The following is a 21,003-nucleotide window of genomic DNA, read 5'->3' on the forward strand; positions in this document are numbered from 1 at the left end:
GTCAGAATTTTCTCATAAATGGGGTCCAACATACTGTTAAAACCAAGTGTAGTGCTCAAGGTCTAATGCCTCAGTTCCCTGCTCACCCTGATTAAAATCCATGGTCCGTCATTAGATTCTGTGTAGGTCCCTTAACTTCTCTTTCTTACATCTCCAGCACCTCTTCCTCTCTCTAAATTCTCAGCTGCTTCTTATTTCACCGAGAACACAAGTGTAATCAGGATGGAATCTCCATGAGCTCCAAACGTCAAGTCTACCGACCTACCTGGGTGTATTTGAACCCGCCTGCTCTGCCTTTCCTCCCCCTCTGGTGGGAGAAACGTCCATCCTCTGATCTAAGGGCAAACCCTCTACTCTGCGTGGGCCTCACTGTTCTTGCCTAATCAAGCATTTCTCTTCCTTGTGTCTCTGCTTTCCTGCACTGTCAATTATTTGCTCTCTGCTAGATGCTCCTATCAGCACGCAAAGATCTTATATCTCCCATCTTAAAGGGGAAAAGTCCTTTCTTTGCTCCCATACCCCATACTAATTACTATCCCGTTGCTCTGTTCCAATTTCCTTGAGTGAAACTACTCAAAAAAGGTAGCTCTACCGAATATTTTCACTTTCTCTTCTCCCATTTCCCTATTCTGGTGCTCTCCACGGCACAGAAACTGTTTTTTCAAGGTTGTTAGTTATCTCTATGGTGCAGAATCCTTCACTGTTATCAGTTTCCATCTTAATCTACTGGAAGCACAGGGCTAATAAACACTCCCCCTTCCTTCTAACACATTTCCACTTGGCTTCTGACACAATTCTTATCTCCTTGCTCACTTCCTTTTTTTAAAAATATGTTTTTATTGATTTCAGAGAGAGGCAGGGAGAGGGAGAAAGAGACAGAAACATCAATGATGAGAGTCACTGATCAGCTGCCTCCTGCAGATCAAGCCTGCAACCCAGGCATGTGCCCTGACTGGGCATCGAACCGTAACCTTCTAGTTCATAGGTCGATACCTAACCACCGAGCCCTGCAAGCAGGGCCCTACTCACTTCTTCATATTCCCCTCGGCCAGATCCTTTGGACAATGGAGTTCCCCATGGCTCAGTCCTCCAACATCATCTATTCTCTGACTACACTTACTTCCAAAGTGACTTCATCTTGTCTAAAGACCATAAATACCATGATGATTCACAAATTTCATCTACAGCCATGACAAATCTCTCCTGAATTTCAGACTGATACATCAGTTGTCTGTGTCACATCTCCACTAAGACCTGACAGGCATTACAAGCTTAGCATGTCCAAACACAAACCCTTAATCACCTAAAGGTCTCTCTTGACCAATGCCTAAAAGGCCTTAAGCGATTTTTTCACACACCTACCTTTCTAATCTCAACTTCTAACAATTCCCCCTTTTATCATTTCACTCTGGACAAACTGTCCAGTCTCTGGAACACATAAAGTATAAGCCCACCTACCTGAATATCACTAATAAACTGGTAACTTCTTTCCCAGTGTATTCATACAATTTTCTCCCACATGCCTTTCACATTTCTGTTCAGATGTCCTTTGACCATGCTATATAAATGCCCCCTCCCTGCACTGTGACACTGCGTCTTCACAGCCTTTCCACCAGCCACCATGCTATCTTTATGGACATAGCCATCTCCTTCCACTGGAACACACGAGTCATGAGGAAGAGATTTTTTCGTTCACCCCAGTATCTCCAGTGCCAAGACTAATCAGTATCTGCTGAATGAATGATACCAACCAAACTGTTTTATTAGCCTAGATTAGATTTGAGGATTTGAGATTCCTTTTTCATTAAAAAATGAAGAATTATAAGGACGTAATTCTTTATAAAAACTATTTAATAATCTATTCATTACTACAGAAAAGTTTTCATCAAAGGGTACTTTTCTGCAGAAAAGATGTATTGGTTTTGTCAGATTCTTTAGAAGACTGAGGTTAGAAAAATATAAAGAGCATTGCCTAAGTAGGTTGTTTCACTTCATGACTTCATAATGATGATTGAAAAGTTTATCTGAGAATCACTTCCACCACACTATTGACTGTATTGTATGCCTAAACATTTCACTCAAGTGCATATACATTTCACAATGAAATGTGGAATTCCAGTTACAGAACAGTGCCTGTGGTATAGGGACCTAGTAGAATACCTCAGCTCCTTACCAAAGCAAGGCGAATGCCCAGCGAGGCCGACAGAAACATTTCCGCTCTGTAGTCACTTCCCCTTCTTTCATTGTCCGATTTCTGTATCTGCTGATACTGTTCAATACCTAATACCAATCTTTATATGAGCTCATGTTTTCTTGTATCAGTGCTTTCATATTAATGCAGAAAAGTCTTAGCCCATCTATAATTACATGAATGCAATTCTATTTCTATGACCACAGCCATGCCGTCCCTGAATTACATTTATATATGTTTTTCATGACATACTTTCTGACCTCAGTGAAAGAGTAGATGTTTGTCATAAAACTGTAAGATTTCTGTTGAGCATAATGAATGGACACAAGCTGACTAGCCACCACACACACACACACACACACACACACACACACACCACTATTATTATAGAAATTCTCCTCCGACCCTTTCTCTTAAATCAAAATTACATAAAACGATATTGACTGTCCTGTACTAAGTGCCCAACTCTTTCCTAGGGAAACAAGTTCCCGGCTTTAGGCAGACCCCTCTGGAGTGATGAGAACAGGAGACCTGGCAGTCACTGGTGACAGATGCTCAGGAAAAATCACCCTGACAACTCCTCTCCCTGATAAATCCGAGAAGCTAATCTCTGCTAAATTGTTAATGGCTGCTAATGAGATACTCAATACTTGGTTACCCCTCCAGATAGTGTATTTGCATGTCAATGAGCCTCTTCTGGAAGGACTCCCTAACCCAAAGAGTGGTTCTAATGCTGGCTGACAGCTCCAGGCACACGGGGCCTCAGGCTCTGGTTTCACGTGGTCCGTAGCTGAGACTCATGATCTCATCAGGCCATTTGATCCCTAATTCCAGGTTATCAGAAAGGAAGCACTACAGACCTCAGAGTAGGGTCCAAAGATGAGTTTTTCAAAAGGATTGTTAAAATGAAAAGTCATAGAGTAACAAATTGATCTCTTTCACCTCACGTTGGCCTCTACTGATTAAATTATCTGGCACACTGGTATGTATGGAGTTTCAAGCAGATTCAAACCCTATGTGTTGACATAAGACATTCTCATTTCTCTGTCTTTTCCTTGCTAGCTCCCCTGTGCCTTTTGTCACAAAGTGGTATCTGAAGCAGGCACTGTATCTGCTCAGAGATGCAAAGATATTAATTCCTGACATTTAACATCTTTCATTTTTGTTTTTTTCTCAGCACCATCAACACAAATTCTCTTCCATGAGTAAAAAGTCCCTCGCAAGAGTAGTTTGATGGATGAAGGAGACTAAATTATCCTGAGAAACTGACTATACCTCCAGCAAGTCTGGAAACTGTACCAGGAGGGACACTAAGGTATGTCTGGGACTGTCCCAAGCTACCACACAGAATCCTCACTGCCTCCGACTAATTGAAGAAAAAGCTAAAACATCTACTTTCACTCTTAAGGACAAACTTTTGTAATAGCCACTGTTGTTCTTATTTCGAAGATGAGACAAAGTCATTCTGGGAATGGAAGGACCCAAGCCCAGTCTGTTCAGCTACAAGAGCCCTGAGCTCAGTTACCTTTCTTCTGGTTCCCTTCACCTTCTTTCCTTCCCTCCCTTAACTTCACAGAACCTGTACCTCCAGCACCTGGTACCTAGCGAACCCTCCAACTAAGTTATAAATCACTAACCATATGGTTTAGCAAGTTCTCTCTTCCAAGGTTTTTAGAACTTTAAAAGGAGGCAGAAGCCTGCCCAGTAGGCGAGGATAACACTTCTCAAGCGTGAGCTCCCCCTACTTCAGCACCCGGCAATTTCACCTCATCTCATTATAACCTCACAAGGGCTGGGATCTAACCTTTTTACTTACCACGGATCCCTTTGGCAATCTGGGGTAGCCTCTGTAACTCTTCTTAACATAACACTTTTAAATTGATAAACTGTAACATAGAGAATTTCAAAGGAAACTAATAACCAATTTAAAAGTGCAGTTTTACAATATTTTAAGAACCAAACTTGTAATATACAAATGTATGGAATAAAATAAAATATTAAAACTCATTAAATAACAAGATGTAACACTGGCTCTATTAACTACTATACTTAAAAATAGTGATGTTGGGGGAATGGGCTAACAATTTTGATACTGCTATACACGTGCGCTTAAGTAAATGAACAGTGGATGGTGGGAGCAACATTGCTCATGTTGGAGAAGGAATTTACAGATAAGTAAGGGGAGGAAACTGAAATGACCCGTGTGTTATGGATTAGAGTTGGATAAATCAGAATGCACTTATTTAGCTCAATATAAATACAAATAGCTATATATCAAAGTATTTATAGTGTGTACACACAGGGGTATGTACATACAGGGGTTAGTATACTTAATATTTCTTTGCTCTCTCAGCTAAGAAAGCCTAAACAAATGATGTTCCATTAAAAATCAGCACACCTAGAGCCCAGATCTTGGTTTCTATTACCATTTTTCAATAAAAGGAACCAGGGAACTTTGGAGAAATGGCTGATTTTAGGACTGGGGCAGGAAACAATACAGGATAAGCAGTACAAGAGCATTTTGTAGTGCCGGAAAGTAAGAAAGTGTCCACACACACACACACACACACACATACACACACACGTCAAAGGCAGTATGTCAAAGGACCATAGGAGCCAACAGCAAGAGCTCCCAATGGCCAAAGCCGAACAATGAGAATGGATTAAAACCCAAAGTATAAAATAAATGTCCATGAGTCTATACTGACATAAGTAAGTACTTGAATAAATTAACATTTGGGGGGAGAATAGACAAATCCCAGTGCAGGATTCCAAACACTTGATGAATATACTCCGCCCTCGAGGAGGTGGATCCACTGTCCACGCCTTAGGTGTGGGCTCCGCATAGCGACTTCCTTCCAAGTAGATCCTGAGGGGCGGAGGAGCAGCTGCCCAGGGGAGAAATCGGGACACTGCTTCAGCAGGTGACCAAGGTCAGCATCAGCAGTCATAAATCCCATTGAGAGTAAATACCTTTGTTAGGATATTATGAGAATGGTGCTTTATCTCTGTGGTTGTTTTCCCAATAAGCCACAACCTCAAGTCTTATCATGAGAAAAGCGTGGGACAGAGATGACAGTAACGAGGCACGCTACAAAAGCCTTGACCAGTGCTCCTCAAGAATTCTCAAGATCATCAAAAACAAGAAAAATCTGAGGAATTATCACAGCCCAGAGAAGCCTAAGGGGGCATGACAACTGAATGTGGCGGGATGTCCTGGATGGGAACCTGGAACAGAATTAGGGACATTAGCTAAAACCCAAGAAAATCTGAATATTAAAAAAAAAGAAAAGAAAGAAAATCTGAATAAAGTACAGACTTTGGTTAACATTAATGTATCAATACTAGTTCATGAATTGTAACAAAAGTACCATATTAATATGTTAATAATCTAGGAAAAAGGGAATGGGACATCTGGGAGGTCTGTACTATCTCCTTAATTTTGTGTTAAATTCTAAAACCATTCTAAAACTATAGTTTATTAAATAAAACAAAAAAAGGTAGTGGTGGTTTGATTTGAGGATCAGAGCAATGATATTTTGAGGTATTTATAAAAACAGCAATAAAAAATTATCTGTGACTTCCACTGGTGACAAAGTCACAAGTACTCCTAAAATTATTGTGGTTTGTTGTCTGCATGTATATTTAAAGAAAACGCTAAGTTTCAGTTTCAGGTTAGTGAAACTAAAGATGTCATATTTCCACCCAGATCTCATATACCCCTTAGATATAAATTAGGAAGCCCCTGAGCTATGTTGACATTAATGGCCTAATTTTATGAGAGTGGGGCTCAGAGAGATGAATTAGGCTGTTCTACCTTTCAAAAAACATACATTCTAGGGCCCAGAATTCACGCTGAGTTTTGTTGGAACCCTGTGGGCTACACTACCCCCCAGTTTGGGGGCCGGTAAACAGAGGGATGGGAACACTTACTTCATGGAGCAAAGTGGCTTCCCCGGCCTGTGCCATGTACCGGTCAGGTCCCTGGTAACACTCACATTGTAAGGCCCGCCTGGACGGGCCAAAGGCAAAGCAGCTCAGAGAGGGAACTCCACTCAGCAGAACCCTAGAGTCAAGGCTCTGTCTGCCCTGCAGGGAGGGCCTCAGCCAAGGGAAAAACAGAGCCACCCACACCCAGGCTGTAAGGCGGCCAATCCTTGGCCTCCCCGGCAACACACACAGGCTTAGCCCCCCAACTGCTGATCTGGTCAGCAGAGGAGAGGGTGGCAGGGTGGGAGATGGGGGAGGGGAGGGGAGAGGAGGGGAAGGGGGAGGGGAGAGGAGGGGAGAGGGAGGGGAGAGGAGGGGGAGGGGAGAGGGAGGAGAGGGGAGGGGAGAGGGGAGAGGGAGGGGAGAGGGAGGGGAGTGGAGGGGGGAGGGGAGGGGAGGGGGAGGGGGAGGGGGAGGGGGAGGGAGAGGGAGGGGAGAGGGGAGAGGGGGAAGGGGAGGGGGAGGGGGAGAAGGAGGGGAGAGGAGGGGGAGAAGGAGGGGAGAGGAGGGGAGAGGGAGGGGAGAGGAGGCGGAGGGGAGAGGGAGGGGAGGGGAGGGGGGAGGGGAGAGGGAGGGGAGAGGGAGGGGAGGGGAGGGGAGAGGGGGAAGGGGAGGGGGAGGGGGAGGGGAAAGGAGGGGGAGGGGAGGGGGAGAAGGAGGGGGGAGGAGGGGGAGGAGGGGAGGGGGAGGGGGAGGGGGAGGGGGAGGGGGAAGGGGAGGGAGAGGGGGAGGGGGAGGGAGAGGGGGAGGGAGAGGGGGAGGGGAAAGGAGGGGGAGGGGAGGGGGAGTGAATAGAATGTAAGCCTGATAATAGCCGGTGGCATTTTAGAGTGGGGGGGGCTTCTATGCGGTGCGCTCATCTGGTGCCTAAGGCCAAGCCCGGCCAATCCTTCCGGAAGGAGATAAAGCCATCTGTCGCTGTGGGTTCTGCTTCTGGGTTTTCCAAACCTTACAGCTGTCAGCAGAGCAGCCCGCCCGGGGGCGGGGCGGGTGGAGGGGAAGGGGGGTGTGGAGGGGAAGGGGGGGCGTCAGAGGGAACATCTGTCCACTAAGTGCCCCACAGAACAGCAACAAATCCTGGGGCGACCCTCCCTGCTTCCCGCGCGGTTTCCTCTGGCCGCCCCGCTCCTCCGCGGCTTTGGGAGTTTCCCTTCCGTGACGTCGGCGGGAGGGCGAGAGGTCCCCGCTTTCACAATTGTGAGCACCTCGGCAGTGTGCACTGTGCGTACTAGTGTGTGTGCCCGTGCGTGTGCGCGCCGGGGGAGAGGGGAGCGTGCCCCGAGCCTTAGACAAGTGGACGCCAATTCGAGACATTCCCGACCGTTTGAACGTTTAGCTCGAACGACCACCCAGTCCCGAAATCAGCAGCCCGCGCCGAGCCCGGCAAATGAACAATGCGAGACGGCGGCGCGCGGGTGGAAGCCCGGGGGAATGGAGCTGCCCAAGCGGCCGCGGGCACGGGGGCGCGCTGCGCGGAGGGCGCCGGGCGCGGGGCGCCGCCCGGCCCTGCGCCCCCCGGCCGCCGTCGGGCCGCGCTTCCGGCGTGAAAGCATCGATAGGAAATAACCCCGAAGCCGGGCGGGGCGGCGGCGGCGGGCGGCTGCCGCCGGGCGCCCCTCCCCGCTGCCGGGAGCTCCCGCGCCCCCCTCCGCCGGCGCGGAATGTGGCGATCCGCCCGGGGCCGCGATGACTTCATGCGGGCGGGCCGCGCGGCGGAGCAGCTGCCGCAGCCGGCAGGTGGGGTGCGGGCCGCGGTGACCAGCGCGCCGGCCGGGGCTCTGCGGCCGGGCTGCGGGCGCGGGACCTGAGCCCGCCGGACCCCGAGCGGGGAAGGTAAGCAACCGGCTATTAATAGCCTGGGCCGCGCGGCGCTTCCCGCTCCGCTAATAACGGGGTTTGCGATTCCGACGTGGGGACCGGCTCTGCGGCACTGTGCATGGGAAAAGGGGCAACAGCTGGATTTGCGGTGCGGCCAGCCCGGTGCCCGAGATGGGGGGAGCGGTGTTACTGGGCAGACAAAGGGGGCCGGCGGCCTCTGTGCGCTTCACGATCGTCGCCCAGGCCGGTGCCACACTCCTTATGGACACTAACTGGAGTTGCACTTCCACCTCCGTGCCTGCAGCCTTCGCTCGGGTCTTTTCTAGCTTAGGAGCAGCAGGTCCTTGGCAGCAGCCTGGGGAAGCCATCAGAAACCTTCCTCGCCTTCTCCCTGACCCCGGCCTCTCCCTTCCCAGCTGTGAAATGGGCCCATGCAAATATCAATGCCCAGCACCCACTTCAGTAGGGGGCCTGAGGAAGTCTCACATCAGAGGAGAAACTTGTGTCATCTCCTGCAGTTCAGCTTGGTTGAGCAGCACCTGTCTGCATGTCTTCCTTTCTCTACCATCTTCTCTGTCATTGGTTCCATTGATTGGGGGGGGGGGGTGCTGTGCCCATTCACAGGCCAACCTTTGTCAGCTTACCCACCTTCTCTATTCCATGATGGGTTTTGTCAAGGACCCAGAAAGGATGATGCCCTACCCAGTTGGGTATTTTCTCTCTATATATGGTTACCTGTGTCCCTCCCCCAAATACATGTTATCAAAAATTCTGCTTTTTGCCCAAGACCATCGACATGGTTTGCAGTAACTCCCTGCACTGTAGTCACTGCACTACCAGAAAGGTTTCCAGGACGGCTGTGGGGGTGAGGGAGGAGGCCATCCCTACAGGGTTGCCCCTGTGCTCACGCATAGGTGGGAACAGAAATGTGAATGTCAGTCTCTCTGGTTATTCTTGAAGCTTTTTGTCCAGCTGGGTTGCAAGACATCTAGCTGGGTTGGGTTTGGGCAAGTCCTCCCCGGAAAGCAAGCAGTGCCTTAATCCTCGGGTTTCCCCCGTAACCTCAAAGGAGTTTCCAGAGAGGCTTCCCCACAGGCACCCAGAAAAGCCAGCAGAGCCGGCCAGTCCGAGCCTCTGGTCATCTGAGCTCAAAGCTCAAGTTAGCCGCCCACGGAGGAGCGCTGACAACTTGTCCTAGGGGCTCCCTGCAAGGCCCTGCTGCTGAGCCCAAGGGCCTGTTCCTGATGCCACCTGGGGATGCACATTTGAATAAAATGCTGTGAAATGGTGAAGATGGCTGTGGTGGGGGTTCCAGTGTGCCTCTTCACCAACTGAGAACAGTTGCCAGGAGCCAGACTGTGAGGTGTCTGTGTGCCAATATTCCATTTAAAAGGAGATATGTTATCTCTAAACTTGACATTAGAGAGACATTCTGACTCAACAGCCATGTAATTTAATTTTAGCAAATTAAAACAGGGGATCGGTGAGAAAGAGGGGCAGGGTGTATAGCTAAAAATGTACCTGTGCTTATCTTCCGTTTTGAATGTTGCTTTTAGACAAAGATACTAGTTCTAAAAAGTCAGGTTAATTCTGTCATATACCATTATTGCTTTTGCTTTTGTGATTACACATTCTTTTTATAAAATACTTTAGAAAGATCTGAGTTGGTTTCTTTGTCTCCACCTTCAGTATACAAGGCAGAGGGAGGGAAGGGGTGGGCAAATCCCACGCTGAGTGGCCCCTCCAGAGCTGTTCCCTGGGATCATGAGCACCTCAGGGCCCATTTCACTTTGGGCTTGTTGTTCCTGTTGAATGTGGTTTGGGCTTAAAATTTAAAATATTCTAGATTCTAGAATTTTGGCTCAGGCACACCAACTAGAGAGGGAACAAAGAACAACAAAACCCTTTATTCTGTCCCCTTCGTAACCTTGACATATTTAACGATATAAATAATTATTCTGAACATTAAGTGGTAGCAAATATTAATGCAATAGTTCATTTTGAAGAAGTCAGCCCAAGGTATATGAGATACAGATTAGCGCGGTTGATCTTAAGCGCAACACAAATTTCTGTAATTGTAAGAGGCATCTTTCTGGTGAAGAGAGTGCGTGAGAATATCCCACTAATGGCTGGAAAATGAAGGTGTCTATTGCTTGCTTCCTGGAGAAACTGAAATCTTTGGCAAGAGATGGGTCAAGCTTAGTGGACTGCTGCCCAAGCCCCATCTTCCCTGCCAGTGATTTCACACGTGAGATGAATCCGCTAAGTTATGGAGCGGTGACCGCAGGGATCGAAGAAGCCCTTTCAGGAAGAAAGAGAACAAATGAGAAAATTTAATTTTTCAGTTCAGTGCAACTGAGGAAGATAATTACATTTTAAGGGGTTACTGAATTTGGACTTTGTTCTATTTAAACAGTGTCTGAGGAAAGTTTCTAAATTCAGAGCCCTGGAAAGAAAACCCATGTATGATTTCACGACTGAAACTGATTTATGCCTTTATTTCCTTTCCTTTCACCGTCTCCCAGGGAAAGGAGAAATTAATTGCCTGGTGTTCAGAAATGGAGAAATGAAAATAGGCCGATGTGCACTATTAGATGCTAAATGAACTGAGGCACTTGTGTAGGTTTGACAGGATGGAACTGGAGTCGATCTGCTGCTTTCTCGCCCATGTACAAAGCATTCGGCCTGGTCGCGGTCGGTGTTACAAGGAACTTTGCACACATTTCGGAGTCCGAGCTCCCTCTTGTAACAAAGGCATTTCTGGTGCTGTGACCTCCAGAAGCTAATCTAATGGCCTTAGCTTGAGATTTTGAAAAGTGGGAAAGAAAAAAAGTAGGAATAAGGAGCCTGAAGAAGAAATGTCATTCCTATTGAACCAGCGTCCCCCCACTGGGAATGGCAGAAAAAGTACTATTTTGAAAGCTGTCAGTAGCCTCTTGATTGACAGGTTTGGTAACACTTCACCCTGTTCATTATGTCTATATTTTAAGTTCTTATTTATTTATTTATTTATTTATTTATTTATGTTTGCCGTTTGGGATTGTTTTTAAATTTATCTTTATTGTTGAAAGCATTACAGATGTCCCCTTTCCCCCCATTGACTCTCTCTACCCCACTCCCGCCCCCTCCTCATTTTATATTTTAAATACTTGTGTTTAAAAGTTATTAAAAATTCATATGTATCAGGCACTGTGATGCCTCTTTATCTATTTTCTCACTAATCCCAGTAAAGTCCCCAGGACCCGTCTAAACCAAGTGGTCGTTATTTCCAATTTGTGCCCCATGCTGCAGGGCTATATGTCTTGGTTTGCTCCTTTCGCTCACCTGCTGTGTGTTGAAGACTTGCTCACACCAGGTACCACCTCTTGCCTGAAGCCTTCCCCATACCCACCTTCCTCCCTGAATCAGATGTTTTCTCCCTTGTTTAAATTCCTGTGGCACTCTATCTTGGTCAATCCTCCTGTGTGAACATTCTGTGCTCTTCTGAAACAGCCTTGGAGAGCAGGACCGACAACTTTCTATTGCCTGCAACTCCTAGCACAGTGCCTGGCTATGTGTGTGCATAGCAGATACTCAGCAATTTGATTTTAGTGAAGAAATTGGTTATCATTTCCCAGGGTACATATCTACCTACTTTGTGCAGTGGCCAAGTTAGGCTCTGAATATAAACATAAGTCCCGGTTTAGTTGTATAAATTCCTTATAAAATAATAAATATAGGGAAAGTACATTCAAATAGTTATATTCAATAAAAGTTATTGTAAGCCTGCATGCATTAAGTGGAAACTGGCTCATACATATTAAAAAGCATGGCAAGCTTAACACACACACACAAAATCTTTAAAGCAGACACTGTCCTGCCTCCCATGTGCTTGCTTTCTGTTGGGAAAGAGTCAGCAGGGAAGGCATCTCATTTTTTGAGCTCTTCTCTAGTTCAGGACACTCTGCTCGGGACTGTCATCTATGTTATCTGATTTCTTCCTTCCACTGATGATGATAATTTTACATTGAAGACACTGAGACTCAGAGTTGTCACCTAAATGGCAGAGATTCTGTCCATGTCACCCCACTGCTCTTTGAGGTACAGTGGAGTGCAGGAAACATTATGGGAACATAAGGTCAGAACCATCAGAGGAGTTTAAAATTATTTTGTGATTAATTAATCTCTTCTTAACCGTTTGAGTCTTAACATCCTTTTGATAATTCAGTAAAGGCTGTGCTGCCCCCCCCCAAGCACATACACGAGCACATACACTGCAGGTGTGTAAACACACACACATAGAATTCCACATTAATTGCAGGTCTGTGATGACTCAGTAAACGCCTCCTTAGTGAATGGTTTGAGGACATCCGCTCCAGGCTCACTTTGACAACACCTGTGTCCTTTATTAGCCCAGGCATTTCTGGCCCTTGAAATGAAGCCCTCGGTCTATTGTCCTCCCCGCTTTGGGACCAGAAGGGGAGCTTGTGGCTAGTCGCTAGCACTGGCTCAAAGGCAGCTGACAGGCCAGGAAGCAGGCCCCGGTGAGAGCTGTGAGTCAAAGCACCTCAGCTCCGGGAAAAGGGATCCCAGAGGAGCTCTGAATGGTACACATGCCAAGTGACTTATTTAGGGCTTTCCTACCAAACCCCTTTTTCCAAAAGGGAAACAGTTCCCAGACTTAGTGACTACACTGCCACATAGCAGAAGCGCATCACCAGCAGTTGGGTGGTGCGCGCTGCTTTGAAATACAGCCAGTTTGCTCAGGGTGAACCTGTGGCTGCCTCGGCTCCTCTTTCTTTCTGCTCATGCCGTCGGCAGCAATATTCTTGCTTTGTCGAGTTAAGGAAAGAATGACAAGTTACGTCCATCCTTCCTAGGTTCTAAAACAATTGGCAACCTAGAAATGCATTACAATTCTGAGCTTATACTTGAGATTAGTAGTAGTAGGCAGCATGGTTCCAGCCGATGGTGGTATTCACAGGTGCGACAAGAGCCACATCGATCTGGAAATAGGAGAGATGGAGAGAAATCAGGTGGACAAAGTAAGCTGCTGCTTTCTCGACATTCCCCGAACTAGGAAATAACTGTACATAGAAGGTCCTAGAATGATTGCAGACTTATGGAAACTTCCAATATGCCTACTGTGAGGCATGTCTGTACTTTATTTGAAAGTATATATATATACTTTATTGTGGTAAAATATACATAACATAAATTTTACCATTTTTAAGCATGTAATTCACTGGTCTTCGCTGGTATATTTCCAAAGTTGAGCCACCATTTCCACTGTCCATTTTCAGAATGTTCTTGTTATCCCAAGTGGAAGCTCTGAGCCCAATGAACAATAACCCCTCACTCTTCTGTCTGTGCCCTTGGCCTCCGGTAAATTCTGTTCTACTTTCTGCATCTGTGAATTTGCCTATTCTAGGTACCTCATATAAGCAGAATCATACAGTAATTGTCCTTTTATGTCTGGCTTCTTTCACTTAGCATAATGTCCTCAAGGTTCATCCATGTTTTAGCATGTATCAGAATTTCATTCTTTTTTAAGACTGAATGAGATTTAGTTGTACGCATATGTGTGTGTGTGTGTGTGTGTGTGTGTGTACTGTGTATAGTAATTTATAGTTACAAAACACTTTCAGTATATTGCCTTTCTATTATATTACTGTTACCTAACATATAACACTACCATATTACCCTAGCAGATGCCTAATAATGTATACCACGAGTGTGCCATAATTTCATTCAAACAAAATCCATTGATAAGCATTTACTAAGATCCAAATTGCTTTATGATTTGAAGCTATGTGGTAACGGACATAGAGGTACATGACTTTACTTATTGGTGCTTTTAGTTTTGATAGAAAAACTCTTGACGTGGTATGGAATGATATTGTTGGGTCAGAGATCATTCACATTTGTAATTTGAATATGAACAGTGACTATAAAAATCATAAATGTCTTCAACAGTAAGTATTTTTGTATTTTTTGTAACCATTTCTATTTTAAAAATGAATGTGTGTAATAAAGGGAATTTATTTGACATGGCTTGAGCAAGAAAATATGCTCACTTTTTAAATTTTTAGTGCATGGAGGAAATATACTACACACAAGTATTGAACAATTTCAAGTCTCTCACTCATTCATTTCATCACTTCAGAAATATTACACAGTGCATCACAGATGTCAGTACAGACTTCTAGAAACAATGTGGGAAACTAGACACATCTATAGCTAGTTTTGTTTTGTTTTGTTTTATTTTTAAGCTCCAGCAATGGGTCATTTGTATAGAGCCTAACCTGAAATTTGATCTACTTTTTGGTTCAAATGTATGCACCTTCATTATGGTAAATCTTTTATTTTGCTGGCTTTCCCTTAGTGTCTCTTCAGTGTATTCTTTTTAATTTATCCTGAAACGGAATAATTAAAACCCAAATGGTGGAAGTGTCTTATATTGGCTAAACTGCACAATATTGGAATATCTGAAGTATAAACAGAATTGGCAAGACTTAAGTACCCTTCTCAGAAGAACACTGTCTGGATTGGTATTGTCCCACAGAAGGGAAACAGGAGCTTGCTGGGGATTGCATCATGTTTTACAGGAATTAGACATTAAAATGCTAACAGGGCAAGATCGCTAAAACTGAAGGGTGGTAAGGACACACCTCATATATTCACAACACTGTTGTAAACTATGCCTTTTCTTAGGTTGACTGGGATGGAGGGATCTATTAATAAACATTTCTCCCATTATTTACTCTTGTCTTTATTGCTATCTTATCAAACCCTCATTAAAAAGCAGACATAAAGCCAATAAGCATTCTGATTTTTGAACAGCAACAAGCTGCTCCCACTTAACAGCGCACTGCAGTGGCTGTGGGCCTGCAGGTAGAGACGTCGGTATTTTGATCATTGCAATAATAGCAACCACATAGCCTGCTCCATTCTTTCTGCTGTATATATACTCAACTGGGGAGTTAGTCATATCTCTCATGCCGTTTCTTACACACCTCTCCATGGTCTTTCATGCTCAGGTTCTCTGATCATTGAAATGTAGTGGAAATCAACCAGGATGTTAACACCCTCTACCCACTCACAGACATAATCTTGCCAGGACTTGCAGAAATCATGTTGAATCTGAATTGGTGGTTGAATCCTGTTGGGTAGTGGATTCACTGACAGTCATCAGTCTGACTCACCAAATCCAAATTCACATTTAAAAATTATTAAATGTTAAAGATGGTAAAGATTTAAGGATTTTAATATTTGTTATATATGGTAATATGTAAACATTTTAGAAAAGTAAAATTATATGTATGGGTTTTTAATTATTAGGTGTACTTGCAGAAGAATAATGCATTTTTTAGAAGGATTCGTTCTGAAAAGGCTACATTAGCACTTTTTTAAAAAACCGCTACCCTCAAAAATAACTTGTGAAAAGCCACCATTCATCCAAGTTCACCTCTCATCTCAAGAAGTGGGGAAACTGCTGTCACCTAACATATGCTTTCCTGCAGGGGAAGAAGCTGAAATGAAATGAGCTGACATTCTGAACTCTTGTGGCCCACCCACATCTACTAGAATTACCTAATGACCAGCACAGAATGGTTTTATAATAAATAAATATGTACCTACTAAGAATCATCATTGATAAAAGGTAGTGGAGACGTGGGGTGGTCTTATGGAAGAGAAATCTAAATCACATTTCCTACATCAGCTCCATATTAGAGAACAACCCAGGATTACAAAGAAAGGCACTTGGTATGTTTTATAAAAGTTTTGATTTTTAGGAAACTTATTGGTATCATATACTATGGTAAGCCCTCAATAAATGTAAACTGTTGTTTTAAAACAGTAACATATCAAGAGCATCAATATTTCTAAACCACAAATGGTCAGTTTGTACTTGCCTTTATTATAGGCATTTATAAAATATTTAACAACAAAATGAATCAACATCATTTAGTGTTGAAAGCTCCCCTCCAATACAGAATAATTGGTATTCTATACTAGTTCATTGTGACTATTTTCGTAGGTATGGTGGGGATAGATTGAAGATGGCTCTACCCTTTCTACTCTTTCTTGCCAAACCATGCTCTCTTCCCGCTGAGGTTTTGGTAAAGTGGGAATTAGAGGTGATGCATAAGTTGGAGATACAGGGAGTAAGCAGTTGAAGCTACTCAACCAAGCATAGTTCATGGACCCAAGTCAGGAAAACATGTTACCCTTCTTTCTTCAACTACCATGATTTGGACTTTTAGATAATTCAAAATCAAGATACTGGTTTTAATAATAAAACATTAATCAGTGGCTATCTTAGCTCATGTCCTTTTCAACCTCATTTATTCTGAAGAATACAATCATATAAAAAGCAAAATCCCAGTCGATTGAAAACTCTTGCTACCTGCCTGCAGATTTGAGATAGTAGACCTGTAACCTTATCATAGGGCTTCACGAAGTCACTATTTCACCACAAAAATTGGATAAGACACTAAAATGATCTCACACTCAACAGTCCATTGAGTAAGAGGAGAGTTGGCATCCTGAGTAAGCAGTCCATTGAGTAAGAGGCGAGTTGGTCATCATTTATGGGAAAAAAGTCAATATCCTGTTCAGGCAAAATACTTAAATGATTAAATTCTACTTAAAAAATAAAATGGAAAATGACATAAAATGGTAGTACAATATTATGAAAGCAAAGCAATTGGGTTGATCTCAAAATTTTGTAACTATACAAGCAACATTTTTTGTTCGGTGTGATGATCATTTTTTTCTTAGAGCTCTCAGGCAGCTTTTGGTCATTTTCAAGATCAATGAAGAAATTCTAAACATTAAGTTCAAACTGTGCTGATCACTAGACCTCTCCTTCCCCTTCTCTCTTTAGTTTTTCTTTATTTTTGGATGTTTTGGCCACCACTTATATCCAAATCATGTCTTTCAGGAAGTGAATTTGGGCTTTACGTCCCACCTGGTGTGAACCACCCTTACCATTTTCTGGTTCTGTGACTTAGGGAAAGTTACTTAACCTGTATGAGTTGTGTCTTGATATTCAAAACAGGAAAATCACAGCCTTGTTGTGAAGATTAAAGAAGATAATATAAAAAATAACTTAGTGTAGTATCTGGGACATAGTAAGAGCTAATAAACGCCTTCAATTTTTATTGTTTTAATTGTCACAGGCAATTTACAGCCAGAACTCATTACCAAAATGTTTATGACTGTTTTCCTATGCCTCTCTCCATGTTAGCTGGAAACTAAGTCTTGAAATGACTGAACCTCATGGGAGGAGGTCTCAGTGCGGGTAATGGCAGCGAGGGGACAGGCTGAGGCCAGCACAGGGCCAAAGTTGTCAGGCTCCGACTGGCCGTGGCTGTGGGAATTAGACTTAGCTTCTGTTTTTAACTCTGCAAGTAGCTGATTGGGAGACCTGGGAAAAGTCAGCTGGCTCTTAATTCTGCATCTTATTTTCTTTCTGAGTTGTGTTATGTGCTAATCACTCTTTTCACTGACTCATTATCAGAAATGATATTAAGGTTGTTGATTTCAGAAGCAAGTGTCATATAAAATAGGAATGCCCCCTTACTTAAAAGCAACAGGTGACTTTTTTTTTTTTAAAATAGAGTGTTGAAGTTCCTGGAGAGGCAGCATTAATTTATAGAATTGTTACCGTACACTTCCTCTAACAAAAGACTTGGAATATCCTGCTAATTATCTGCCTTATACCCAAATATACTTTTGAGTGTGTAACTACTGAAGAAGTTTCTCATTGTTAATCAATATCAAGTTGTCCAACAGGAAAATTAACCTTTAACTCTGTTGTACATCATATGCCAGGGACTCTTTTTGGTATATGTTAGCTTTCTATTTTACTGAAGCTCAAAGATTTTAGAGAGAACATGTAAGCATTATAATATTCAGGCTCTTGTTCATTACTACATGCTACTGAATCAATTTGATCACCGGCAACACCTTTAAACTGGAATAAAAAGTAGAGCCTCAGTTAATGTGAAACTTTAGTACCAGAAACACTCGCCTATAAAACTGCATTGCTAATGTACACAATGTACACATCGGCTTTAGTATGATGACAGTTTGTGTTGGTCTTGAAAAGTACATAATTTTACATTTTTCTTATATGGATTTTTTTATTGATATGGACTCTTTTGGTTTAAGGAAACAAGTGTCAAAGCTGCCTTACATCTAAAATGTAAGCCACGGTTGTTCAAAACTGAGAATTTTGTGATCAACACCTGCAGCCAAATTTGCAATAATTTATTTCATATATGTCTAACTTTGTTCTTTCAAGTAAAAAGTGCAAATCATTAGTAGGAGTAAGTTTGTTCTCAATTGTTCATCCCTGTTTCAATCCTGAATTCATCAGCTACTCACTAAGGACTTGAGGCATAGATTTGGGGCATAGTCTGATTCTAAGATGAGACGTTGCAAAGAATGAAAATACCTGTTTTAAATATACATGTACATACATGTATACACATATAAATGCATTTTCATGCTTTATGTGTATTATATATTAATGATCTTTAATCAATCATCTGTGTGATTCTATATACAAATATATACACATATATGCATGTATATATGTCTATTTCATGAACATTTTCCTTCTATTTTAAATATTTGATTATACATCATTGGATTTCATTAAAAATAAACACAAGTTCTTGGAAAAGCATTTAAAGAATCCTTGTTTTCAGAGTCTGGTTTTACAAAGAAAAGATTTTTTTCACTGCCTGTTTATTTTTCAAAAGTTAAAAAATATAGATTTAAAATTTCAAAGTGATTTTTTAATATATGAATATGCATATGTATTTACCTATTTCAGATTGCTACATATGTTATGTATGTTTTATATATGTATACATATATATTTTTTAAACTTGACCTACTGTGTTATATCTACTATCCAATTCTTCGAGAAGAGTGGTATAGCTGCCTTTCAGCTTGGAACATGCCCCTGTTTATGTGATATATTTTACCTATTCAGATCCTGGCCTTCCATCAGCTTTTCTGCTTTGAGGAGTACATTTTACAATGCATAAGAAATATTCTTCTATTTCTGTAGTTCGTGCCATAATTTTCCAGTGTCTTGTAGAATCCGAATGTGAACTGTGCTCATTTGAACAGAGCTTCAGACTAGACCTGCCCCTTTGTGAGTCGTCTCATCTGTTCCTTAGGTATTTCTCTTTCTCTTTTGGAGAAGGAGCGGGGAAAAGGGGAAGGAAACTGCAGTAAGAAGTGTCCCAGTTCTTTTTCTACACATATACTTAAAAAATGCACTCTCACAGTAAAACTAGAAACATAAGGATGGCAGTTACATAGCCCCTACTTAGGACACAGACCCAATACACTGTAATTTTTTCACGTAAGAGAACCTAACTTGGTCTGGCATTTATTTCAGACTTCCTCACCACTCCAACCCAGGTAGTGTTCTATTAACTTAATTTTTAAAAGTAGCCGCTTGTTTATTAATGACATCTCTTTTTGGTTCTGCTTCGTTTTAACTTAGTTTCCTAACACTTTTATAGAGGCTGGTAGTAACAAATGCCATGAGTTGGACTGTTGGTTTCCTTCTGCTCTATATCTGATTAGTGCTATGATTATAAATGCTTAAAGGCCAGACCTCTCTGGAAAATATAAGCACAATAAAAGCAGTGCTTTGAAAATTAATTTTGGAATACATTTCTTTTAATGTTAAAGACATATAATCTTATAGAGGTGCATATGTTTGGATGCTTTATAAATAAAAGTTAATATGATTAAGCTTGTATTAACTTATAGTACCAGAAATTCCATCTAAATCCTTCCTAAGACACACATATTTATGACATTTCTTTATTGTTTTCATTTTACTAATTTATTGAAGTAGCATATGTGTAATATTTCATGTAAACACTGCATCAACTGTGATACTAGTTTAGGAATTTTAATTTGGTATATAAATATGCTAACATCTGTTGAGACTGCTACAACGTTAGGTTCTGAATTAATTTTGGGGTATTGATTGGTGTTATGATTCTGGTGTCTAATAATTGCTATCTCAAATAAATGCATTATGAAGATAAAAATATCCCTGGCCTAGAATTTCTGCCCTATTAATCACATACTAAGATTCCTCTTGGATATCAGCAAAGTAACACAATTTAGAGCACAGCCTATGAAAAGACTTGCCAGTTGGCAGCCAACCTTTAACAATAAGACATACCTGATTCTCCACTTTTGCAAATCCATTATACCACGCAAATGCAATCTTGATAACTGACAGATGACAATCGTCATTCTCCATGATATGCTATTACAAATTATTAACAGAATATTGTGCAGCCAACAGTTCTGTAGTATTTGTTCAGATTTTTATTTGCACTCAAGTGTAATCTATATTTCTATAGTGCTTTTATATCTACCCCCTCGTTTAAGTAGAAGGAAGTTCTCTAAACCTTCTCTGTCAGCTTTCAAGTGGAGCAGTCTTTATTTCATATTTTTAATTTAAAATACTAGATAAAATTGTACAAGGCCTTTAATTAAATATAAGTATTGGAATTGTCTAGGAAACATTTGAAATGATCAAACACAAAAACAGGGATATCCCCTATAGCCTACGAATTTCTAATGTATTTATTCAGGTTATCTATGCTGAACTTTAGTTATTTACATAATACCTCACAGGTAATCTTTGCAGTTAAGTATGTTAAGATGCTTAGAGTAGGAAACAATATAGAAACGAATAATTAAATTTTCCTTCTTGTGAAGTGTTCTCAGGGAAAAGGGATGAATGTTAAATAATAAATAAAGCATATTCGCAACCTTGTTTTGAGTATCACATACATAGAAAAAACACCCAAAGAATGTTTAAAAATCAGTTCTCCCTGGTTAACTCAAGAAGCAGAAAGTCACGGTGCCCTTTATTTCCTCTTGATCTCATTCTGTATTTCCAGATCCACTGTGCAGTGTATGTATTACTGTGAGGACTGTTTAAGAAGAAATAAGCCCGCTTGGGTATG

At 42.3% G+C, this 21,003-nt stretch overlaps 1 protein-coding gene across 4 annotated transcripts in view; it reads left to right on the plus strand.

Annotated features, from left to right (window-relative positions):
* The first annotated feature begins 7,357 nt into the window (after positions 1-7,357).
* PKIA (cAMP-dependent protein kinase inhibitor alpha) overlaps positions 7,358-21,003 on the plus strand; it is a 59,883-nt gene continuing 46,237 nt past the window's right edge. For 2 of the 4 annotated variants that reach the window (XM_087825454.1, XM_087825453.1), the window contains exon 1: positions 7,925-8,014. The gene's annotated coding sequence lies outside the window, so the exon portion shown is untranslated. Of the gene's footprint in view, positions 7,379-7,924; positions 8,015-20,827; positions 20,999-21,003 lie in introns of those variants that run through there. The other 2 variants (XM_087825457.1, XM_087825456.1) reach the window with 2 other exon arrangements.

The sequence above is a fragment of the Miniopterus natalensis genome, chromosome 16 (genome assembly GCF_054644295.1).
Source record: "Miniopterus natalensis isolate mMinNat1 chromosome 16, mMinNat1.hap1, whole genome shotgun sequence".
Lineage (NCBI taxonomy): Eukaryota > Metazoa > Chordata > Mammalia > Chiroptera > Miniopteridae > Miniopterus > Miniopterus natalensis.